Raw genomic sequence first — 27,351 nt, 5'->3', positions numbered from 1 at the left:
TTACTGGAACATGTCATAGTAAATTAAAATTGTGGATAGTGCTACTTTGACCCTACTGGGAAATCCATATTTATCTGTTTGTAGTGCTTCTTGACATTAAACATTTCATAGACATTTAGATACCAATACCCTTAGTTTTGCAGGGAATTCTGCAGATTCCTTTTATTTTCTTTAAAATTTACCCATGTTTTTATGAAAGCAGAGCTGTCTACTAACCTTAAAAGTACTTTTATTGTCAGCAATGACATTTAGAGACTAAATTGTTTTGCATGACAGGAAAATATATGATATTTTATTTAGTTTTTTCTAATACTTAACTTTAAAAACAATTACTTTTCATAGTGATTTTACTCAATCTTCCTTTTCCAATGCAATGCCAGTTATATATGTAATTTTTAAAAAGTTTTCTTAAGAAGCAATGTCTTCCTTCTACAATGATTGTATCCACAATATGTTTCAAAACAGGAATTAATTGTAATTTTCCAAAGAATTTGAGAAGCTTCTACTACTGAGCTATAATCATGCAATATAGAGGTTTTTTTTTTTTCTGCTTTACATCTTGCAAAATATCTTCATATATATACACACACACATAATTTCTATGAAGAAAATCATTTTCAAAAAAGAAACCGTTCCGATAGCTCCATCTTAGATGATGATGTAGGGATGATTAGTCTGACTTCCTTTGGAGAAGCAGTTCTCTAAGAAAAAGGAGTAACTGCTAATACTATTTTGCTTCTTTAGCCCATCCTTGTAGACAGCATTTTCACCAATTTCTTTCTATTTGAAATATCAAGAATAATGTCTCTTATAATAACAGGACATCAACTTGTACATGTACTACAAGGAGTGGCTCCAGGGCATAGAACACTAAACTTATAAATTTGAAAATTGTTATACAACCTGATTGCAAATGTTGACCTCAGAAAATGGAAAACTGAGACACAAGTAATCCACACCATGCAAAGGCAAATGCTTCCTTAAGCTATCACCTGTTGCTTAAGATGAAGTGATCAGTGAAGGTAAGACTGCACTTAACTGTTTGTTATGGTGGGTGAGGCCTATAGGAATGATGGGATGTGTTGACTACTTCTGACTCTACCGGAGAGGTTACTGAAAAATAACATCATGAGGTCAGATTGTTAAACACTCAGATCAAGGTCTGATCAGAGAACAAGTTAGTTTCTGTGACGACACTAAATAAGATCAAAATATAATCTTGCAACAGAAGTAGAGTTCAGAGCCTCACCCAGTGACTTATGTGAAATATTATTTGGTAAGAATTGGAGACCTGCATATAGGAATTGAAGACATTCAGGTAGATTTTATTGACTCTAAAAATCTTTCAAAACCTTCAAGCCTTTCTAACTAGTAGAAGCAGTCCCTCCTACCCTTGGCAACATACTAGCTATGCTCTGCTTAAAACTTCTGTTATAATCTTATCTTAGGCAGTTGCTATATATGGTATATTTATTCTCTAATCTCCATACCATAGTCCCCTTCCTCTTTATATCCATTACTAGAGGAAATCTACAAATGCCCCTTGGTAACAAATATAAAGAATGATATACTTGATTGCTTATACACTAAAGGATTTACAATTTTTTGCTAATTTTGCATTATCAGAAACCCAGGCATTATTTATGAGGATGGATCCTAAGGGTACTTGATCAAGTAAGACAAACATAACATTACATCAAGCACAATTTGTCTCTACAAATTTTGTAGAGCATGTAACAGAGATTCTGATTCAACGGTTAACTCAAGCAACTTATAGTGGCTTTAACATTTTTCTTGGTTGGTTGACTGAAATCTGGTCTCAACACTGGCCTACATTATGAGATTCATTGCCAGAATTTGCTTAGTCTACTGAAGAAGGAATTCAAACATCTAGGGAGATAGCCATCTTGATGTAAATTTATCATGACTAATATGTCCCATGGGAAGACTTAAAGGTCACTATTTTGAAAATGTTTGAAATGTCTTAAAAAGAAGAGTTCCAATATCCTTATATGGTTCTGTGATGTCTACTCTTTGCAGGCCTGGGATGTCGATGGCAATGTTTCCATTGAGCTTTGCTCTTTCATTTCAGTGAGTATGATTTGAATTCTGGAGTGGCAGATAATAGTGACTGTGGAGGGCATAAGACAGAGTGACAATTGCAATGTTTTGATCTACAGGGATATATAATGGTGGTGTAATTAACCATAGTGTCCTGGATGGGGGGCCTATTATTATATTACTTGCATATATAACCAGCTACATATATAATGTAGCTCTGGTAAATACATACCACTTTTGAGTTACCATTAAAGGAGAGTGAGCGTCACAGCTTTTTATTTATTTATTTTTAAAGATTTAATTTATTTGAGAGAGGGTGGGCGAGAGAGAGGGAGAGAGGGAGCATGAGCAGAGGGGAGGGACAGAGCGAAAGGGAGAAGTGGGCTCCCTGCTTGGGGGAGGGGACCCTGGGATCATGACCTAAGCTGAAGGCAGATGCTTAACAGACTGAGCCACTGCACGCCCTACTTCACAGCTTTTTAATTATGGTCCTATAATGGGAAGGTCTTGTAATGATGCTAAAATATAATATTTGATCTTTACAGAATATGGAGATAGCATTGCAAATAGTCTAGAAAACAAATTAACTTTATTCAGAAAAATATAATAACTAATACGACCTTATTATCTCTTTCAGGGAAGATGAGTACTTCATTTGTATGTGGATAGTCGCATCCTGTGAGGCATAAGCATGATACTGTTGATATACTTGTATGGAAGTTTATAATGGATAGAGGGGTTTACATGGATACTGAGTGGCCATAAAGGAAGGACATCAAGCAATCTCTACTGGCTCTCACCACCACATCCATCCATCCATTTTTTTTTTTCCTGTATTACAAAGTTGAGTGTGTGTGTGAGAGACAGTGTGCATCTAACACTGAAGAATTCAAAGTTGAAAATAAATCATCATAGCTTTAATTCAATATTCAAAACAGCATTAACACTTCTGGGGGCTTCTGGAAATGTTTTAATATGAGCAAATACTTAACTTTAAATGTAAAGGATTTTAGGAGGTTTATCAAGTAGTTGAAAGGAAAGAGGACAGAGAAAGATTCACTACAGAAAAAAGGAAAAGCAAGATAGAATCTGAACTATCAGGCGTAATCTCTGTATTCACTGTTCTTAGGCTTTGTACTATTGTATGACCCATCTGTCAGTGAGTACCCACGCTAAAAAATGGTGTCTATAATTTTTTTCTGCTTCTCTGTTCATTTACTGATGAGCACATAGTTCCTAAATTTCATTTTTAAAATAACTATATTGCATCGACACTCCTGAAATCCTCTTACTGGTGAAAAAAGAACTAACATGACTTTGATATGAAATAATAAAACCTCCTAATAAGTTTTGTCTCCTTTCTGATTTCGCTTTTAGAATTCATAACTTCTTTTATTTTAACTTCAAGTTTTTATTTAAATTCAAGTTAGTTAACATATATGGTAAAATTGGTTTCAGGTGTAGAATTTAGTGATTCATCATTTACATACAACACCCAGTGCTCAACACGAGTGCCCGGCTTAATGCCCGTCACCCATTTAGCCCATGCCCCAGCCACCTCCCTCCATCCTCTATTTGTTCTCTATAGTTAAGAGACTCTTATGGTTTGCTTCATAACTTCTATGTGTCAGAAAAATGAAAGTAGTTTTTCTTTTTTTTTTTTTCTTATTAATACATTATCATTTCTTCCTCCTGTCAAACTGAGCCAACTACTTTCCCCAGTCTCCCTGGGGAGGTTTAGAAAAAAGGAACATACAGGGAAAATGAGACATGCGGGAAAGACATTGGAGGTGGAGACAGCTCCTTCACATGGTGAAGAGAATGAGAAAGGTCACCATCAGGCAAAATAGCCCCATGGCCTCAGAGAAGGCAAAGTTCAGAATGGCTTAGGAGAAGAGCTATTGCTTCAGAGAAGGGCTCCTGTTATAACCAATGATGAGGCTCCCAAACACAGTCCCAATTCCAGGCCCAGAGCCAGCCACCCCTACCATGGCAGCCCCAGCCCCAGTGAACTTGGCTGCTATGTCAATGTCCCTTGAAATGGCACTGGTTCAGAAGCTGCGTCGAGGAGTTAGTGAGGTCAGGGGACATGGGGCTGCCAAACTGCTGAGGCTCTCATCTGTCTTTGGCAGTTTTAGAACCACTACAGTGATCGGCTCCACAGCTGAGAGGTGCTCCTGACCAGGAGGGGGGTGGAGAAGAACTTTGCACAGGTGTATATTTTCAGGGGATGAGGAGCTGTGGCAGAAGAGCTGCTCCTAGTGCAGAGAAGACAGCCAAAGTAGTTTTTCTGATACACATTAATCTGACAATAAGGAGCAACTCCCTGCTATCACAGAGCAGGCACTCAAAATAGTACCTTTACAGCCTTGGAAGCTTTCGATATTATCAGGTCATTAGGCATTCAGGGAACTCTTGCTGTACATGACAGGTTTAGAAATATTCAATTTTTTGAAGTTACCTAAATATGTAGAGACCTTTCTGACTTTGTAATTGTATGGTCATGCATTCTGATTTTTTCCACAACATGAAATGCTTCCTGTGGTATTTGTTCTAAGCTATCAGCGATGATGACCACAGTGGACTGACAGTTAATTTTACTGACCATTTTTAAAGTCCCCATGAATGGAGAGAACTTTACATAGACTATTTAGAAATTATTTAGCAAAAGCCTTCTCAATTAAATAATTTGAAATTGTGCATTATTATTCTCAGGTTTTAAAACCTAGAAACAAAATGCTGCGTTTGATTCACTAATATACAAATGGTAATGGTGGTGGTAAGGTAGTGTGGAGTAGCCTGACTTCTCTTTTATATTTCTGTAAAAACAGAAGAATCGGGTAAATTGTAACAAAAGATTTGAAATTTAGCAAGTGATATGTATTACTTCTGCTTTGCACTTGATCTTAGCCAAAAGGCCAAAAAACGAATATTATTACTTCTGCTTTGCATTCATCATCTTCTGCAAATGTGAATAAAAAGACCTATGTGTAATAGAAAAGTTTCTTCAGTTCAATTGTCAAATGCTTGTCAAATACAAAGGAACAGAGGAACTTTTTCTAAGGTCTAGCTGAGGGTGTCCAAATGCAATTCCATTGAAGACTGCTTTAGTCATCATTTTCTCAAGCCAGGTTCAAAAGGGCGAAGTCAGTTTTATAAACAAAATTTTAATTATTGCATATGCCCTTTCAGGTCAATGAAAAAGAACCGCCTTTCCACTCATGAAGTAATTGTGTTCAGAGGACACTAAGCTCCAATAGTTCTAGCTGATATGCAGACAAGTTGTGCTCGTGTTGAATAATGTTCTTATTCTGGATATGTCAAGGCCAAAATAACAAGCTTAATTTAAACATATAGCAACGCATCAGTTTGTTTTCATTTTAAAGTAGAGTTACCAAGTTGAAGACCTTTTCTATAATGAAAGTGTTAAAACAAATTGACAGTCAATAGTCTTAAACTTTAATTTGATTAGTCCCGCTCTTAGCAATTGCACTATTGCATTATATATGATCCTTGGTCATTCAATGAAGCAATGAGTAGAGTTTTTCCATAAGTAAATTTTTAGATTCATATACAACTTTGCAACATTTGCACAGTATTATTTAGAGATTATATGTTCAACATGCACTATATTATTGTATTTGTCATGACTAGAAGAAGGATGATATGAACATTCCCAGGTTTATATAACTGTAACTTTAAAAGGTAAAAATAAATTGTATCACAAATAATCAGAAAATCTTTAATTTTAAAAATAATTAACTTATGTTCTTAATCATACTGTAGATTGGTAAGTAATTTTATTTAACAATAGCAAGAAAAATAATCTTAAAGAGTAAATAAGGAATCTGTTACTTAAGTGTAAGAATTAAATTATATTTAATTCTTAAATATAACCAGTTCATGAATCTAGTTATACTATAGTTTGTTAATTAATATTGATTTATAATGATAGGGAGGAAATAAAAATATAAGTAATCTTAAGATGCTAAAGTGACATGTTTACCATAACTATATTCATAAAAAACAAAAATATGATGCCTGAGAACTAACTGGGTACTCTTGGGATATTATATTATTAATGATATATGCCATTTTCTATATTTGATAATATATTACCCAACTTAATAAACTACTATCTATTCAGAAAAACTAAGTATTGTTGCACAAAAGCCTAAGGCAGTTGTATCAATATGAATATTTTCAACTTCAGAGCAATGATTTTGACAGATTAGAGGAGTAAATTCATATAATAGAGTGTCATGATCCAAATAAAATCTAATCACTTAAGGTGAAATTATACCCTATGTATGGAAGGAAGACTAGAATCTTAAAGCCCTATTCTTATAAAAGTTAATTTACTTTCAGGGTGATTTTTGTATTTATATTTTTCAGTATATTACTGAACTAAGGAAAACAAAACTGATGTGTGGGTGATTAGTTACAGTTATACTACATTTGCCTTCAAATTATGGATCTTTGAAAAAATAGACTGGTGTGTAATAAATTGATTTTCATGTCTTTTTGGCATCCTTTGTTTAATAATTTATGTTTTTTATTGATATGTGACTTTGTTACTTAAATTCTTTAGTTTTAAATCAATAAGCATGTTAAAAAGAAAATAAACGAGTGCTTGAATTAAGCATCAGCATTGTCTCTTTCTATTATCCCTTGCTTTTGTCATGCCACCTGAGCTCCTAGTTCAGCAAAATAATACAATGATATATTCTGGACTTACTAAAATATAGACATAAGTAAAGTAGCTTAGTTTAGAGATATTTCCAGATTGGCTATTAAGATATTCAAAGGAAACAAAATCATCTTACAATAAATCTAGATAGATAGATGATAGATATGGCTAGAGATAGATATATCTGAACTGACCATTCACAGTAGCTCAAGTACTTATAATATATTCTGTTATATACATATTTATATTTAATAAAGGGAATATTTTATGTTGAGAGGAGAGATAAGACTAAATCAAAATAAAAGCAAAGATTTAAAAGTGTTAATCCATTGGTAGTCTTCTTGAAATGTGAACAAGGTGAATGTGAGGGCCACATCAAGGTATTCTGCTTAGTTTTATCATGGGTAGAATTAAGCTGCATTAACACTGCATATGGGATATAGAAATAAAAGTTGACTTGTATGCACAGAGTATTTTTTCCATTAGTCAAGCCAAGTAATTCTTTGCTTCTTTGTTTTTGGGAGGTTGGTCACCTTGGTAAGAGTGAATAATTAGTTACTGTGGCCAATTATTAGATGATCGCATAGTTAACTATAGCATCTCCATAAACTTTAGGCATATCTGGTCCTTTGTTTTCAAGCCTATAAGTATGGCCCACTCTGCTTATATATACTCTTAAATATCAATTGCATAGTGGTAAGGGTGCACAGGAAATTCTCATACAGTGCTTTTGCTGGGTCAGGTGGTGATAGTTTAAGATGAACACCTTCGAGCACTTTCATTCCACTTCATATTGTATGTTAAATTCATAAATGCTTCGCCTCGTATGCTTTCCATGTTGTCAGCATTCTGTGAGACAAATTGATATCTTGCTTAGAAAAGATCAAATTGAGTGCCATCTGTTACAATGAAGGGAGACTTCCAGACTAACTTTTATTGAGTATGAGTTGGAATTTTCTTTGTAGTAGAAAAATTGAAAAGCATTTCTAGTAGGCCCAAGGGGTGTAGTGTTTTCTCTCTAAAATTATTTTTCTCAATTTTTATGGGTTCTGCCCTCAAAAATTATTGCAAATGACATGTATAAGAATTTATTTTCAAATTAAATTGGCAGCAAATGATTGTCAATCAAAGTAGAAGAAATGCTATCTAATAGACATTCCCAGAAATCAAAGAAATAATATTTTAATTATTCAAATAATGTGTAGGACATCTAGGGTGAAGCTCTATGGAAAATTGTTAATAGCACTTTATCAACTTAAAAAAAATGTCCTTGCTTATCTCATTGATATTCATGCTTATATTTGGTACTCTGTTGTGGGACGAATTCTGTAACAGATTACCATCTTATAAAACACAATTTTTTAAATAAGCAAATGTAATAAATGTAATAAAATATGTAATAAAATGTATACTACCAATCCTGATCTAATAAATACTATATTTGAGTCAAGTTTTGTTCAAACTTGGTAAAGCATTTTATTTTTTTTTTATTTTTTTTTTAAAGATTTTATTTATTTATTTGAGAGAGAGAGAGCTCATGAGAGGGGGGAGGGTCAGAGGGAGAAGCAGACTCCCTGCTGAGCAGGGAGCCCGATGCAGGACTGGATCCTGGGACTCCAGGATCATGACCTGAGCCGAAGGCAGTCGCTTAACCAACTGAGCTACCCAGGCGCCCGGTAAAGCATTTTAAATCAATATTTTTCATAACACCCTTTTCTGCTGTACATAGGGAATCCTACATGTAACTTTACTTGTTTAAAAGAAGAAAAGTGTCCTTAATCAATTTCTTTAGTAAGCATATTTGAACTACTTTCAAATAAATAAACAAACAAGAACAGAGTTATATCCTAGATTCTGCTTCTTTGAGACTTACTCTGTAGGATCTTGGATTAGTTAGTAGTTTTTGACTGGCGTGATTTACGGAGTTTGTTATGATTCAGTGTTCCCAGGGCCCATTCTATATGAACACCACAAAATTAAATAAACACAATTTAAAATAAAAGAAAAACATGTTTGATGAGATCATAGGGCATCTTTCATAACTCAACCCTAATTAATGTGACCCAGAGCAATATACTTCATTCAGATATACTTACAAATTGTGTGATTGTGTGACCTAACATCTTCTTTCTGCTAACAATTACTTCTTTGTTGGCATATCCTTCATATGTGTAAATGATTTTTGTTTTTAAATTGAATATGTGAGAAAGAAGATAATTTTTTTAAGATTGAGGAAAATTTATATGTTTGATGTTAAGGAGGTGGGAGAAAAAATGGGGAAAATGATTTTTGTTTATAGGCAGATTAATTTTGTGACCAATTTTTCACGGGAGAAATCAGAACAAGTATAGGGTGAAAAATACAAATGATTTAATAGAAACCGATTTGTGAACTTTTAGTAGCTAAATTGAGAATTATATTCTAAATATGATAGGCAATGTTAAAAAAAAGAGAGAGAGAGAGAGAGAGAGAGAGACAACAAGCTCAAAATGGAGTCACTTGTGCTAAACCCACATCACCAAACTGAGACTTATTACCTAACCAAATTTCAGTTTCAGCCTCTATCAAAAATGTAATCTTAACTAGTCAGTCTAGAATTTCCTGGTCAGCACTAGTGAGGTAATGTGCCTGATAAGACACTTGCCTTCTCCCAAAGAAAAGTAACTCTGCCTGAAACAATTTACTCTCTTAATAACTTTTGTCCCACCTCCTTCTGCCTATAAAAGCCTTTCATTTTGTACAGCTCTTTGGAGCTCCTTTCCATCTGCTAGATGGGATGTTGCCTGACTCATGAATCACTGAATAAAGCCAATAAGATCTTTAAAATTTACTCAGTTGAATTTTGTTTTTTAACAAGGATTTCCCCCCCAAACCCCCAGGATAGCATTGTACTTCAAGAAGGAATAAGGAACAATTCCAGAAGGTCCAGGAAAACTGAAGGGAATTGAAGGAAGTAATATGGCAGCTACTGAAGTTTTGAGGTGTTCTAGATGTGGGACCAAGGTTCCCAAAGAGAAAACATATCAAAGAGAAATATTCCTGCTGGCCTAGTGCTGCAAATCCCAGACGTACATTCATGTGGGAGAAGGCAGGCCCCACATTATTAACAAGCTTAAAAACAGATTGAAATTGATCTCCTTTAGGTTATCTGACTTCTTTTATATTCTGTTCTCTCCCTTGTGTTTAGTTTCACTGGGTTTTAATCAGATTCCTTAAAAATTTTCTGAACCCAGGTTAGGATTTAGCATGAAAACAACAGAAGAAGAGAGAAGGCAAGTTTTCTGAGTAGGGTATTTCAAATAACTCATCACACTTAAGGTGATGAGGACTCCTGAAGGGCAGAGAGAAGTGGAGGAAACTCATGCATTTGACACAAGAAAAGCTGAGTAGCCAGAAGAGTTAGTCAGAGGGAAGGCGCTGGGGATAAAAGGTTGGCAACAACTCCCTTAGGAATTGCACTTTGAAATCCAAGGTTTAATACAAGCTTCTTTCATTAGTCTAAGTGTTTCTGCACAAATAACTTGTCATTACAATTCAGTTTAATCTTAGAAATTGGAGGGGCAAAAGACCTGTTAGGTCATAGTGCTTGTCACTCCAGTGCAAAATAGAAACAATGGCTCTCAGGTATAAGATTTCATAAATTAACACAGAAATAGAAAATATAGAACTATTTTTTCTATAAAATGATTTAAGAAGTATAATGTTTTCTTTAGATTTTTTTCTTTTTTAACTGAGATCTTTGGGCACAGGGCTCTTTAATAAGGGCTGAGGCTGAGGGTTTTATCACAAAATAGTAGGACTGGTAAATGGCATCATGGTGTAAGGACCCATGGATAAGAGACTGACCTATTTACTCTGTAGCTTTGATAACGATGCTTAATCCTTCCCTGCCAGAGTTGCAATTAAAAATAGCAGTAGGATCATTGCTGTGGAGAGTATTAAATTATAAACTACATTTTAACTACATTTTAAACTGCTCTTTAAGTGTATTCTGTTCAGAGAAATCTGGATAGTGTAATTTATTTCCTTTCATATACAGTGGAGAACAATTAGTGTAACTGATATGAAAACATGACTGATTGATAGGAATATTCAGATATGCTGATCCAAAATACTCTGATCTTATGGTAGCTTTTGTTTGTTGTTTTACATTCAGAGGGAAAAAAAAAACAAAAGAGTTAAATCACAAAAAACAAACCACTCAGCTCCCAAACTGCATAAATATTATAGAAGAATAAAGATGTGAATTATCTGAAAATTGTTCCTATGCTTTGGACTGTAAAGCAATATGGCATTCATAAATAATTTTACCCTCAGTATTGTTCTGTCTTTGAAAATTTAAGTTGCAGAATCTCTTTTCATCTCTAATTTCAGATCCCATTTATTTCACTTACCTCTTCATTTAGCTGACAGTGATAATATGCCTGTAAAATATCACTTTTTTGATCATGTATATTTGACAGACACATTTTTGTTTTTTTTCCCTGTTTCTCTAGGCTAGCACTCTGTCTAGATGATGTACCCCTGCTGGTGATGTCAGCCATCAGACACTATAGCAAATGATGGGAGATCAAAGGAAGCAGGAGATGGTTTAAGTGATCAATCAATTTAATATGTAGGTTTTTGCGCCATGGAAACATTCCAACCAAATGTAGCATTCCTGGCCAGATTTAGATATATGTATTGCATGTGTATAAGCTTAACTGAGAAATATGACTTGATGATTTATATATTATTTTTTCTTTTTATGGCAGTTTAATTCAACTACTATCCTACTGAGATTTCTGAAGCTTTTCATTTGGGAGATGTAGTGATGGCCCCGTAATTTACTTTTTATGGTCTATTGAAGAGAATAAGACAGCCTTGAGTTTTTATTTGTTAATCAACAAAATGTATGATAATACTTTTTTTTTTAAATAAAAGTGCATGCAAATCTCAAAAGTGTCAACACTCAATTTTCTCAGCAACTGAATAATATGAATCTAAGAAGCAAGATTACAGAGAAGGCTATACAAGAGAACTACTCACAAGACTTTATATTGAATACTCATAAGATGGGTGAAAGCAACAGGGAATTTTAACTTTAGAAAATAATAGCAATTGCTAAGATTGTTGAGGTAAAGCATTATAATTACAAATGGAATAAGTGTTTTTGAGCGAAGTCTTAAGAATAATTGTGGGTTTAAGCGATTAGGGTCTGCAAACAGCATTTCTAGCTGCATATCAAAGCACAAGTGTAAACTGTTTAGCCTGGCATCGGCTGTTAGTAATTTATCGCTCTTTCATCTTCACAGAGATAATGATCTTCATCTGACGTATGCTAGTTGGATTCGAATAGCTTCAATATACAAAATAGGCATTTACATTTAAAATTATCTTGTACTAATTGATAAATTTACGTGCCTTTGCTGTTGTTGTTGGGATAAAGACCCCTCTTAACTTATTAAGAACTCAATCTAAAAAGATTTTTACATTTATTTACTATTTGCATAAGGTTCTTCGTGTGGAGCATCTTGGAGTCTCATCCAGATCCTAGCTGCCTTTACCTACCTTCTCTTAGGAATTATTATTTATCAGAGCTTTCACAAATGAAGCTCGAATGGGAAAAAGCCATCTTTGTTCTTTTTGTCTGAAACCCTATACTTTTCTAGATGTGGCTGTGGGATCTTCTGCCTGATACAGTTAGCTTGGACTACTGTGTTGGTAGGAATTTTCCCCTCTATACTATGTCAACAATTATCCTGGAGTGAGGATTGACAGACTTACGAAATTTGTTCCACATGTACTTTGAGACATAACACTTACAAAAAAAAAAAAAAAAATACTAAAAATACTTATGTGAAATTCAAACTTAAATGGGCATCTTGTATTTTATCTGACAACTAAAAGGACAAATACAAATTAAAAATAAGGGGTGTAATACTATCTGTTGAAAATAAGGGAGAAAAAAAAAGAAAAGGGAGAGATTTCCCTCTCCTTTATCTTTAAGCAATTTCCTTGGATAACATGTAATTGTAAGAACTTTCCCATCTCTTTGAAATGTATGTACTTTCTTCTGAAGACTAGAGAGGTCCTTTTTTAGCTGGCCTTTTGTCACTTTTTATGTCCCAGCAATGTCTTCCTCAAGAATCTGGGAGTCATCTCATTGAAAGGCAAACATCAAGGGAGATCCCAGTTTCTGTGGGAAGGCAGAAGCTTAATTTCAGTGGGCATCTTGTTCCACATTGCAAAACTACTTCCTATCATGAAGACATGAAAAGGTTGTTTCTCTTCTGAAGAAAGGCACCAAGTTAACACGGATGGTTCCCTCAATTGCCAGAGGAGTCTAGGATGAAGTATGGTGTTGTCAAGTCCTCTTACTTGAGGACTACTTAAAAGAAATACTAGGTCAACAACTAACCTGCAATCAGGATTAACAGATTTACCAAATTTATTTCCAATATGGCATGGGACATACTCATACTAAAATTTTATTATTCTCAGAGATTTGTCTTTCTTCTTCAGTATTATTTGTTGAGATTAATTTTTGTTCACGTGGGCAATTGTAATTTATTATTTTTCACTGCCATGTACGTTGCATTGAATGAATAAGCTTCAATTTTTTATACCCTTGATTGATGATAGAGCATTGAGATGTTGTTCTAACTTACCAATTAATTTATTTATATTTTGAATATTTTAATATTAAAGAAAACCCATGAAAAAGCATGTGAGGCTTATAAATAAGATTATTAAACATTATAAAACATTAGTTCTTATAATACTGATTTATAGATTCAATTCAATTTCAATTAAATTCCAAAAAAAATTATTCATGGTATAAGGGATCAAAATAATTAGGAGAATCCTTGGAAAAAAAAAAAAAAGAAGAAGAAGAAACAAGGAACTGGCCCTATCAGGTAATGTAATTTGTCATAAAGATTTTATAAAATGCTACAGGATTAATGTGAACAATGTGACATTAAATTATTAATGTGAAAATAGAAATAAAACAATTGAATAGACAAGGGATACAGAAAGGATCCATGCTCACATGGAAATATGCTACACAACCAATTTGCTCTGCAGAACACTGGGGAAAGGATAACTATTCACTAATTGATACTGAGAAAAATTATTGGTGGGAAGCAATGCTTCATGAATATTTTCATATTTCAGCAAGTCTAATATTGAATGACAAACATTCTTTGGAATTTAGAGATAATGAACTGCTCAGGGGAGATTTAAAGATTCATCTCCCCTTAATCCATGGCATAATTTCCAAAGGGAATAGACCTATAAATCTTTTTTCCCTATCCAAGGATGATTTGTCTATTTTATAGAGCAAAATTTTCTGTTTTTCCCTTCAGAAAGGCAAAGGTACATATCTGACAGCTGCTCTATATAAGATATGAACCTCATAAATTTAGGGTTCCTCTTCTGTAATACAAACCCCATTGCACATGTAGGTATGTCTGAACCTCATCACATCACTCTGTGTGGGAACACGTGCTGCTAAGATGCTTTGTGAGTGAATGGTGTGGGGTGTGTGTGTGTGTGTGTGTGTGTGTGTGTGTGTGTGTGTGTGTGCATGGTCACATGTTTACCTGTAGCAGGTAAAAGTGTTAATTTGCACATAGTTTCAGATGTAATAATTACCTGTTAATTGAAAAAAATAGAATTCTAGCTCATTTTGTATACAAAAATCATTTCAAGATAGATTATGACTTTTAAATGTAAAAGGCCAATCTCTAGTGCTCTAGAATGTATGGATTGTATTGTGTCATGCCATGAAAGAATTTCCTTAAGTTTTGTTGTCATGGGAGTCTGACAAAATACTTGGAAGTAATATTGTCACTGAAGCATGGTGCATGGTGGTATGTTTCAGAATGCCATGTAGCTTCAATCTTTTAGAGCTTATAGTGTATATATGAGAGTACTGGTATATTAAACAAGAACAAGAGTTTGGATATATATGACATACCTAGAGTTTGTAACTAAAGACAAATAAAAGAATTGTGAAAATCGATGTGACAAACTGGTAGTAGGATATAGGATAGATCAGAGTACAGAGAGAATAATATAGGATATATAAATCAGTTGCCTGTTGAATTAATATAGGTAAAATACAATGACAGCCTCAAAGTGTTTGCAGTAGTAATAAAAAAGAGAAGTAGAGATACAATTCTAAACAAAGTAATAAGTGTAAAGGATCAACATCTTAACAATTATTCCAACCTGTGAGACCTCATTTGCAAATAATTTTTTTTACTCTTGCATCTACTTTTAGATAACCAAATGGAATTATTACTGTGTAACTCAGATTATATCTAAAATAATGATATAAATTCTGAAACTATCAAAATGAAGACTGTGAATATAAATGTTATTGTTGAGGAAGCATAATCTATAGTAGAGATGAGAGAACTGAGAAAAAATTGAGACTCTTCATCATTAGAAGGCCAGGAGTTTCAAGTTCATGAAGTAAAGCACTTAATTTAGGCATATTATTAAAATTAAAAATCTAATTAAGGGAAGAATAAGAAAAATACACTATCAAAAATTGGAGGGTAAAAAGTCTGAGGATTGATATGAGAGCAATTTTGATCTATTTACCCATTATTTACTAACTCAACAAAAGCTAAGTGACAAGCACTATTCTACCACTGAGAATACAGCAGTGAAAAAAAAGGGACATACATTTCTGCTTTCTTAGGACTTTAAAACAGTATGTGGAGATAGGTGATAACTTATAAAACAGGAGAGTTACATATGGTGAGGTGAAAATGGACCTAAAGGTCTATAATAGACACTTCAATTTACAGGACATAAGCCTGTTATTTAAACTTGTGGATGAAATTACAAACAAATTATTTAAAATAGTTCACAAGGAAGAGAGGAGGGATTTGGGAGAATTGGAACAGGATATTATTACTTTATATTTTAAATACATCTGTACTTTCCGATTTTTTTTTTTTTTACTATTTGCAAATATTTTAAGATTTTAAGAAAAATAGAACAACGTATGATTCTGCAAAAGATGGCAAAAGAACATTGAGGGAAACTCACATGAGCACAGTACCATTGAAACAAAGATGGAAGAATTCTTTCTGGAGTAGGAAGCGATTTTCTGCTTAAATTCCTCAAGAATAATAGCCTTCTTAGGAAAATTTTCTGTCCTGTGTTTATGGCTCCATGGCATTCCTCTGGTAATAATGCCAAAATGCTGTTAGGTGATTTTAAAAGCTTTCTTCACCTCAGAATAACTCTTACCTAAGGTTACTTTAATATTTCCTAAGTTACAATTAATCTTTCCCTAGGACTAGGTTCTCTTGGAGCTCCAATTCCTCCTTTTTCACAGATAAAATGATTAAGTATTTTGTTAATTACCTTATTTCAGGAGGATGAGTGATGTGGCAAGGTGTACATATATTTATTAATTCAAACAGATCTAATACTGTAGAGACTGAAAATCACATAAGGCCATGCTTTTCTTTTATAAGGCCATGTTTTAGAATGAAAATAAATATAATTTATCTAAAGATAAATGTAATCTTAAAATCCTTGAACGTTGCAATATTGAGGCAATATTCAATATTTTTTCACAGTGCTTATGACATCCTTTATTCAATTCACATAGAAAGTCATGCAGAATTCATGTAAAACAGTACAGTATTAATGTAAAATGTTCAGTGCACACAAGGGATGGAAATTAAAATGCATCCAACAGTCATATCTGGGTAAAAACATAAAAAGGGTCTCCAAGACATAGATATAAATAACAATAGTTCTCATTTATTGAGAGCTTATCATGTGCTAATATAAACCATTTACATATGTGGAACTCCATTCTACAATGCTATAAATCTGATAATATCCTTATATAAATACCCAATTTATAGAGAAAGAAACTAAAGTGCAAAAGGGTTATTTAACTTGAGAAGTCACAAAACTGTTAAAGCTTTTTAACCAAAGTCATCAGGCTTCAGAGGCCTCACATAAACTGCCTTTCAGATGAAGATTTATCCTCTAGTCTAGTCTCTACCTATAGATGGATAGTCTAGAGCAGCATTTCACAGATTTTAATATCTATATGAATTACCTTTGTATCTCACTAAAATTCTGGTTCTGACTCCATAGCTGTGAGGTAGAGCCTGAGATTCTGAGTTTCTAGCAAGTTCCCAGGTGCTGATATTGCCCTTGCTGGTCTAGCTTGAGCCTTTCCCAATCAAGTTTCCTCAAGAGAATGAAGAACTGTGGAGAATGATTTTAGCAAAAATTCTTTCAATTCTCCCAAGAATGATATATAGCTAGTATCTTCTAGATGCATATGAGAGGTTAATTCATTATATACAATGAAATCAGGGAACTATGATTCAGAAAAGACTTGGTGAGTAATTCTGTTGTAACAGAATTCGGACAGTGCTCCTAACACACAGTATTAGAATGGTAAAACAAGAGGGGAAAACAGATTAAGACAGAGGCCTAAGATTTTAATAGCATTGTGCTATTACTGTTTTGGGTGGAGGGTAAGTATCATCATTAACTACCTATAAGTTGGTCATAGAGAAGTTAAAATTCAGTTTTAGCTATTTCCCACCTAAAAGAACAGAAAACTGTTTTATATTCAGTTTTCAAAAAAATATATATATGTATATAAACAAAATGATAGCTACCACATATATAGCATTTAATTATGTGGCATGAATTGTTCAAAGAACATTAAACCATATAGAATCTTTTCAACCGTGAGAAACATCATCTGAAACCTGAAAATAGGCAAAAAATGACTAAATTGTTTTTCATTTCAGTGGTAGATTAGACTTTCTATTTACTGAACTCTTTTATATTTCTAGTGCCAGAGCTTTGACCATGTTGTGATAAAGGGCCAAAAGTTATGGTTTTTATTCCAATTAAACATTAACAAGTTTTTTATCCAACCCAGCAATCTTATTCTTCTATAAGTAACCTAGGTTCTCATATGTTCTTTAAAGGAGTCACAGTAATTTACCCACTACTTTCTTAATGAATTAAAGGAAATCTTTGATACATGTTCATTTTATATTGGTAAAAGAGTCATGTTTTTTAAACTTTTGAAACTGAATGCTTTAACAGCTTTGGAGATCATCCATGAAGATGTCCAAAAAGACATACCTAAAAGATTCAAGGAAACTGCATGGTTAAAGAAACGCCCTTGGCAAGAACTGTGAAGGGTGTGAGATTTTATCCTACAAGTTAACAAGTTAGCCAGCCACAGTTTCACTGGCGCTGGTGGAAGTTGTGAAATTCCTGGGTCACAGCAAAGAACTTTACTGTAGCACAACAGGCAGTATCAGCTTGACGTTTGCATGGGTTCCCCTTGCACACTCCAAGTCCATGAGGTGATGCAGAGATAGACCCAGGCGAATTCCACACACAGGGAGTTAGTATCACAGCCAAGGAGACACAATTTCAGGTAACTCTAATCTTTTACAGTGGCTCCGAGCAAACTTGTCCACATTTTGACCTGAAGGGAGGTATTATCTTCCTTATCCTCCACGGCAAACAGATCTTTTTGGCAAACTGACCTGGAGTGAGACACCCTATCTTCCAGGGCCATTAACTCTACAAACATCCTGGACTGTTAGTTCATAAATAAGTTATTGATTATGCTAAAGAACTTTGAGAACATATGGAGAACTCTTTCCCAACAAGCACCTCAAGGGCTCTTTGGTGCAGCCATGTTTTTCTTCCTTCCTTCCGTCCTTCCTTCCTTCCGTCCTTCCTTCCTTCCTTCCTTCCTCTCTTTCTCCTTCTCTCCCTCCCTCTTCCCCTCCCCTATCTTTCCTCCCATAAAAGAATCTCGAGAAGTAACAGAATGTTAACTTTGCCCTTTCCCTTCCCTGACTTTTGAGTTTCTTCATCTTTTTAAATTAAAAAAAAAAAATTGTATTTATTCTAAGCAGAATTTACTCACAGGCCATAAGTTTTTGTTTCTTCAGTTTCTTCTGGGATATCTTTTTCTTCTGTGCAACCTCCTCTTCTGGTTTAGAAACAATCTGCTCTTTTTCAGTAAGGATCATCTCAGTGTGGCAGGGAGAGCTCAGTATGGGTTAATCTGACCATGAACCCTGTAAGTTCTATACTGCATCTTGGGGGCTTTGTTCACCTGGATGTGCTCCATAACCAGAGAATCTACATCTAAACCCTTAAGTTCAGCATTACTTTCTGCATTTTTAAGCATGCGCAGTAAAAATTCAGCAGTCTTCCTGGGCCTTCAACCTTGTGTCCAGCCCCACTGTTTGGCCTGGGCACACCAGCCAACTCCACCTTTGTGGCAACGGAATGGCACACACGGCTTCTGCAAAGTGACATCTTTCAGATACTTGGTGACTTTTCAGATATTCATACCCTTGATGGCCTGGGCAGTTTCACGTGTGTTCTTAAAACGAACACAAAGATTTGAGCCTCTTGATTTGCATGATTTTGTAGGGTTTTCTGGGTCAAGAGAATAATGAACCATTTTCAGAGGTCATTTCAGGCTGCTTAGAAGAAGTCAAAGTTTCACTATTCACAGATGACATGATACTCTATGTAGAAAACCCGAATGATTCCACAAAAAATTTGCTAGAACTGATACATGAATTTAGTAAAGTTACAGGAAACAAAATCAATAGACAAAAATCTGTAGCATTTCTATACATCAATAATGAAGCAGCAGAAAGAGAAATCAAGGAATCAATCCCATTTACACTTGCACCAAAACCCATAAGATACCTAGGAATAAACCTAACCAAAGAGGTAAAAGGTCTGTACTCTGAAAACTGTAGAACACTTATGAAAGAAATTGAAGAAGATACAAGGAAATGGAATAGCATTCCATGTTTATGGATTGGAAGAACAAATATTGTTAACATGTCTATACTACCCAAAGCAATCTATACATTTAATGCAATCCCTATCAAAATACCACCAGCATTTTTCATAGAGCTAGAATATGAAAAGATGCTCAACATCACTCCTCATCATGGAAATACAAATCAAAACTATAATGAGATATCACCTCACACCTGTCAGAATGGCTAAAATTAACAACACGGGAAACAGCAGGTGTTGGGGAGGATGAGGAGAAAGGGGAACACTCTCATGCTGTTGGTGGGAAGACAAGCTGGTGCAGCCACTCTGGAAAACAGTATGGAGGTTCCTCTAAAAGTTAAAAAGAGAACTATCCTACAACCCAGCAACTGCACTACTAGTTATTTATCAAAAGAATACAAAAATACAGATTCGAAGGGATACATGCAGCCTGATGTTTATAGCAGCATTTTCAACAATAGCCAAATTATAGCAAGAGCCCAAATGTCCATGGACTGATGAATTGATAAAGAAGAGGTGATATATATATACACAATGGAATATTGCCCAGCCATAAATAAGAATGAAATCTTGCCACTTGCAACAATGTAGATGGAGCTAGAGTTTATTATGCTAAGTGAAATAAGTTAGTCAGAGAAAGACAAATACCATATGATTTTATTCATATGTGGAATTTAAGAAACAGATGAACATAGGAGGGAAAAAGAGAGAGGCAAACCTTAAAACAGACTCCTAACTATAGAGAACAAACAGGGTTGCTGGAGGGGAGGAAGGCAGTGGGATGAGTTAAGTGGGTGATGGGTATTAAGGAAAGCTTGGTTGTGATGAGCACTGGGTGTGATAAGTAAGTGATGAATCACTAAATTCTACTCCTGAAACTAATATTACACTATATGTTAACTAACTGGAATTTAAATAAAAACTTGAAACAAACAAAACCAAAACCAAAACCAAAAAAATTTCTATGTGTCTGTAAGTCTGCATGTTTGTACTTGAGAAAAGATTCTCCCTTTTGTGTAAGTCTGAAATGCTTTCCGACCTATAACATCTCTTAAATGAAAGGAGCTCTGTTTTCATTGATTTGTTGGTATTAATAAATGCTTAAGTAAATAAAACATTCCCAAATTCTCAGAGAATATAGAAATGAAATCTTAATGCTTTAAATGTACAGGATTTTAAGGAAAAACAATTCTTAGATTAACTGCTGGCTCAGAAACATTGTCAGAATCTAAGCTCATAGTTAAATCTTATACTGGCATAAAAATTTTGTGTGTTTTAAGAAAAATTTTTTTTTTTTTTAAAGATTTTATTTATTTGACAGAGACACAGCGAGAGAGGGAACACAAGCAGGGGGAGTGGGAGAGGGAGAAGCAGGCTTCCTGCGGAGCGGGGAGCCTGATGCGGGGCTTGATCCCAGGACCCTGGGATCATGACCTGAGCCGAAGGCAGACACTTAATGACTGAGCCACCCAGGCGCCCCTGTTTTAAGAAAATTTTAAAGCTATGTGTATTTTTCTTGAGGATAATACACATGTATATCTTATTTACTTATTTATCTTTAACAAATTTGTGTTTGCTTTAAGTGAAGAATCAGTTCAGTTACATCTGAACTTCCTAAGCTTTTTATACTGGTTATCTGTTCAAGTAAGCTAACATAAATCATAATAACATATAACTATAAGTTTTTACATCGGTATTTGTCAGCTTAAACGATTTCCAAGATCTTCAGGTAATTTAAAACCTTGAATTATTAAATTGAGTTTATTAATTAATAATCCTAAATATCAATACTTTCTTAGTAAAACTGAATAATAAAACATTGATCCTGAAGCATAGATTTAAATTTATATACTTTCTCTTCTTATTTTTATATGCTACAGTGTTTTTTTCTTTTAAAGTCATGTTAATGAACGTGTTCATTTTTACCACTTTAAAAGAGGTATAAAGAAGGGTATATGCCTATAGAAAGTTGTGTTAAGTGCATTTTTAAGCTTTGCTAACCTGCTAAAATACTTGATTATGGCACAGTTCTGAGCTTTCTGCCTCCTACTTCTCTGTGTGTTAGAAGTTAGCTACTCTGATGAAAAGTAATTCATGTGGGTGGTTTAAAGCATTCACAGAACAATAATGACAAAGAAATAAAACCATGCATGCGAGATAATAAAAAGAATTTTAATTTTTCAGGGGTAAATAGTTTTGTCCTATGGTATAGATAAAGATTGTCTCAGAATATGTAAGAGTATAATGAAAGGCAAAACTTGAGGAAGTATAGCAAGTTATAAAAGGTATGAGAAGAACAGATATTATTTGCCTTGATTTATAAAACTTTATATTAGTTTTCTAATACTGCTGTAAGAAATTATCACAAACCTGTGACTTAAAACACCCCAAATTTATTATCTTACATTATTGGAAGTCAGACTTCCAAATTGGGTCTCACTTGGCTAAAATAAAGATGTCAACAGGGCAGCATGCCTACTGGGACTCTAGGGAAAATTTTGCTAACTTGTATTTCTCAGTTTCTAAAGGCTATGTCCCTTCCTTGGTTCCTGCGCTTTTGCAGGCAGCAATCATATCACTCTGACCTCTGATTCTGTAGTCAGATCTCCACAGCCTGGAAACTCACTGGTGTCAGGGTATAAGCTAGAGTATTCACAGGGCTCATTTTATTTGTTGTTCCTTGCTCAGGGATCCATGCTGAGCTTCCAGTTGTTCAAATTCTAAAAGCTATTTTTGGAAAAATTCTGATCTTTTCATTGTTTCACGTGAGAGAGTAAGTCGAATCATTGTTGCTCCATCTTGGTCCAGTGAAAGTCCTGGAATACTGTTGGTAATATTTTATAAAGAAGCGACTTTTTCTAATACAAATTGTTATTTTTCTTTGTTTTAAGAAAATACAAAAAGTATTTTATTTTCTCATAGAAGGTTTAATTTCTTTTACAAGATGGAACTGCATTTAAAATTCTTTAGGAAAATATCTTCCTTTTATTCGTTTCTATAGTGTTCATGGAAAGCCAATTACAAATCATTGAAAAATTTGAGGGGTTGACTCCAGTTGTACAATTCTCAGAGAGTTGATATTTGTGGCTATACATTTAGAATATATCTGAAACACAAAAATGTTAAAATTTAAAGTGTGTTTAATGTCAGAGAGCTAAGGGAGTAAAAAATAGTGAATATGTATGTCACCAATCTGTGTGTTTTAAAGCATTTCAAAACATTTAATACCAGAGCCCAGATAATATATTACTCATATCTGTATTACAAAAAGTGATCATATCATAGAGGTAGCACACACTGTGAGATTTGGTAGTTGCCATGGTAACTATATTTTTTTTTTTCCTGAACAGAAGAATAAATAGCTACACACATTCCTTGTAATTTAAGCTGGTAATTTACAGTAGCTTTAGAGATAGTGTGCCTTCTCATTTTTTTAAATCCAAATTGGAATATACCCATTTTCATTCTTTTGAGTCTAATGAAACAAAAAAGTTATTTGCTTTGTAAAAAAAAAAAAAAAGCTATCTCTGACTCCTAATTTAGTAGACCTGTGTTTCTTTAAACTGAGATGAACTATTCTAAGTTAATTTCTGGGATTTTTACTATCCCCTCAAAAATCAAAAACTTTTTTTTTTTTTTTTTTTGCTGAGTCTTTTTACTTATAATGATAATCAATTATTTGCATAAAACTCTGTCCTCTGTCTTACCAGAGTATAATTGGATAAATTACTAGTGCAACCAAGGTTATACTTGGAGTGTCAAATATGAGAAAAATCTCATTTATTCAGGTTTGACAAGCCCATATTAAGAAATAGGGATCAACTTCATTTCAGAGCCAAATTCTATAATATCCTCCCAAGAAATCTGACTTCTTACCTGGATTATAAAGTCTTATTCTCACAGTTTTAGAATTCACAGGTAAATTTCATGGTAAGAAATTCAATATCTAATAATCTCGGGACCCTAATACATCTTAGAGAATCTCAATTCAAGACAAATTTACCCAAATATATTGATATAACAGTTGATGTCTAATGGAGAGTGTGTATTGGGCTTGGCTCCTTAGCCTCAGGAGTAAAGAGTAAGTCATATAATTTTGAGAGTCAATCTATGATTCCTTGTGAAACTTTATAGACAGAATTTAATTATTTGGCATTATTAGTTGCTCAAACTAGTCAAGTCTGATCTGCAGAACAACTCAGGAGCCTTAATGAGTTAAATAATACTCTTGCTTTACCTATGCAAATAATCAGGCCAAATTTAATAAGATCAGCTTTTTGTGAACAAGAATAATCTTTGGAGATTCTAACCATGACCAGGAGAGACTGTCAAAGCAAAATATCCACAACTTTAATATAGGTAAAAGAGATTACTAGACATTCTTTTAGTGCACTGCTGGGTTTATTTATGGTGATTTTCAACCCTCTAGGGGCAGTGGTTAACTTATGGAATTTTGCCTGGTATAGATGTAAATAATTTCTGTCCAGTAGAAAAGATAACATTAAATATTATGGCATATGGATTTGTTGGACATTAGCCAGTGTTGCATTTTACCCAGCAATCTATCAAATTTCATATCTATATTATCTATTTCTATCTGGATATTTAATGCCCTTTAACCTGCTTATAACATGTTACTGCTCCCATTATTAAATAATAAGTTAAATATCAACTTTGAAAAATGCTTATTTTATATTTCTTTGAGGGTCATGGTTTTTAACTTTTTGAAAATGACACATTAGAAAATTCTATTAGAAAGCTTCTATTATTCTTCTGTGTTGAAAAATGAATACACTTATGTATTGTTAGGCTTTGTAACTATCTTAAGGTCACATATTTATGATTAGATAGAGTAGGGTTTGAATACAAGCATCTGGTTCTATAGGATATATTCTTATTCAGGATTCTATATAAGTAAAGTCACGTATAACAATAGATCCCATTTCATAATGTCTCCTTAATGAAAACACTGGGATCAAAACAAGCATGTTCATAAAATTTCCCCACATCTAAATGATTATAATATTCTATACCCTCAACAGAATGTTTTAAGCTTAGCTTCTAATACGATTCTGAAAGCTATTTGCAAGAGAATTTATAAAAGCATAAAGCACATTTGATGATTAAGTCTGGTACTTGACCTCAAACAATACTTTTTATATTTATATATTTTTGACTATAAGGTCCTCTTCAAAGAACATGTATTACTTTTAATAAACAATTTAATAAAGATTATCAATTGGACTGAACACATGTCTTTCTGCTACAACCAATAGGATTTGAGCATTTTTATTATCTTAAATCAGCACACATCTTATGTAGACAATCAATATTAACTATATCAAGCATAAGATTTCATATCTGGCAGACTTTGAATGAGGAATCATAATTTAATTATCAAATAAATAAAACATTTACCTACTTAAGATACATTATACCCTAAAATCAGCACAGTGGTCTCATGAAAATATAATCATAATATATTTAAAATCAGACATTATAAATTTCTTCAAAGAAAAACCTCATTAACTAACACATTCCATTTAATGAAATTAATATTTATTAAGCCATTATATGTTGTATTTTTCATTAAACGTGGGATTTAATGCTGATATTTAAAACTAAGTTCAGTAACAAAGCTACATAAAATTCAAATAAATATATCTATGCATACTCCTTTATTGATGGTCTTCTGCATGAGACTACAATTATGAACCCTTGATTTTACATTTATTTTTTTAAAAAGCAAATTGCCTTTTCTTCTAGATGAATTGGTGGAATTTTGGAACTCTGACAGCACCCACATAACCCACATTGCTAAAATAGTGAACACATATTACATTGATTTGCTGAATGTACTTTGAAGTAACAGTAACTTCTGAATGGCCTCTGCAGTGTATTTTCTTATTTGAAGTGAATGGGATATAGACTGTTCTTGTACTATATCACAAGAATTAGTTTCTTGGGATTAGCATAATGCAATTCTCTGAATCCTCCTTTCCACTTTACTGTTTCTATGTGCCTGTTTGTTTATAAGAAAGCACTATCATTCACTCCAATTCATTAAAGAAATGCCTAAGCAGCATAGTTCTGTATAGTTTTGAGCATCACTTTAAAAATTGTGCATGAGAAAACTGGATCTGTGCAATTTTTTATTCAGCTTTAACACTTTATGTTGAGACATATGCCAGATTTATTTCAGGGCTGATTTTGCCAAAATATGATCAAACTGCCATAAAAGTGTATAAAAGCAGCTACACTTTTTATTAATGTTTATTTTGATATGAATATTGTTTGTTATGGGCTAACAGGGAAGATATTTTGCTATTTCTATTATGGAAAAATTATATCCAACTTCTATCTAGCATTTCATTGCAAAATATAGCTCAAAATGGAAATAGATGGTGCCAGCTGGAGTGCACACTATGCCTTACCTGAATATTTTGATCATTTTGGACAATAAGGGACCGAAGTGCAATGTATTGTTCTGAATAATCAGAACATCACTTTGCATTGATCAATTATCTGGAACATCTTTAACATTCACTGTTTTATGCAGCGTTTATCTTTGATCATGTATCTGTCATTTAATCTGTTTTATTGTCTATCAAGCTTTCTACACATAGCCTAATCTTGCATTAAACTATCTAAATCAGATTTTAAAACTGTCCAAATATCTGTAGAGTCTGTGTCTAAAGCTACACATATTTTCAGATGAAAGGCCCTTTAAATTCAGTTGGTAGACTGTCAGTGGACTCAAGCCAGCTACTTCAAAAAGAAGTGGAGAATTTGAAAAAAAATCTTTGAATTAGGTTCAAATGAGGATAATGTTACAATGTTACTTGCTAGCCTTTTTTTTCCCCCAATATCTCTGTTGATTGCTAACCAAGAGTCTTAAATAAAAATTCAGCTTTAAACCAATCAGAGATGACTTAATTTTTGTCTCTCCTTACCTCTGATTTAAAATATTCTGTCTGGATTTGTTATTTCTTTCATGATCTTCTGCTGACCTTGAGTGACTAATTCCAATATTAGCTCATCTGTATCACAGGTTGATTACATGAGTGTGTATGTTTGAGCATACACATGCATTTGTGTTTGCTAGAGCTTTTCCTCTAGAAACATTCATCACATGTATTATATGAAAAAAATGTATAACATTGGGCCTATGTTCAATAAACTCACCATCAAGAATGAAAAGGGTTTATGTGTATGTGGTATGTGATATGAATATACACACATAATTGCGAAGAACGTGGCTATGAATAAAGGTTATAACATGCTGATATAAACTAATCTATTCAAAAAAAAATCATTAACACCTATTCTCTGGCAGGCATTGTTTTAAGCACAGGAGCTAGAAAGATAGACAATTATGAAAACACAGAAGAGGCTTTTACTCTGGATTAAAGAAATTTATAGAGATGTTACATGGCAAATGACATTTTAATCCATCCCGGAAGATAAAGTAGGATTTTTCTGGAAAATAAAATAGTAGGATGAAGGTTCTTACAGGCAGATGGAAAAATAGAAGACAAAATGATAAAAAAGGGATAAAACCCTGGATTTTCATAGATTACATGAATGATAAGAGTTGTAAACTAATGGTGTAATTATTGCAAAAACAATGTTTTAAAAGAAACATATGAAGCCAGAGGATTTTGAAACCATCTTTCTGATCTTTTAACCCAGGAATTGTACAATGGAGGCTGCGGGACTAGAGAAACTCAGATTTAAGTAGAGAGAGGAAAGAGAGGACTTACTTC

At 33.7% G+C, this 27,351-nt stretch overlaps 1 pseudogene; it reads right to left on the bottom strand.

Annotated features, from left to right (window-relative positions):
* Window positions 1–3,866: 3,866 nt before the first annotated feature.
* On the bottom strand, window positions 3,867–18,953 carry LOC118540064 (ATP synthase F(0) complex subunit C2, mitochondrial pseudogene; annotated as a pseudogene).
* Window positions 18,954–27,351: the final 8,398 nt, after the last annotated feature.

Source organism: Halichoerus grypus, chromosome 4, assembly GCF_964656455.1.
Source record: "Halichoerus grypus chromosome 4, mHalGry1.hap1.1, whole genome shotgun sequence".
Classification (NCBI taxonomy): domain Eukaryota; kingdom Metazoa; phylum Chordata; class Mammalia; order Carnivora; family Phocidae; genus Halichoerus; species Halichoerus grypus.
Note: the sequence above shows the minus strand (reverse complement) of the source record. Positions and strands in the feature narration are given on the sequence as shown.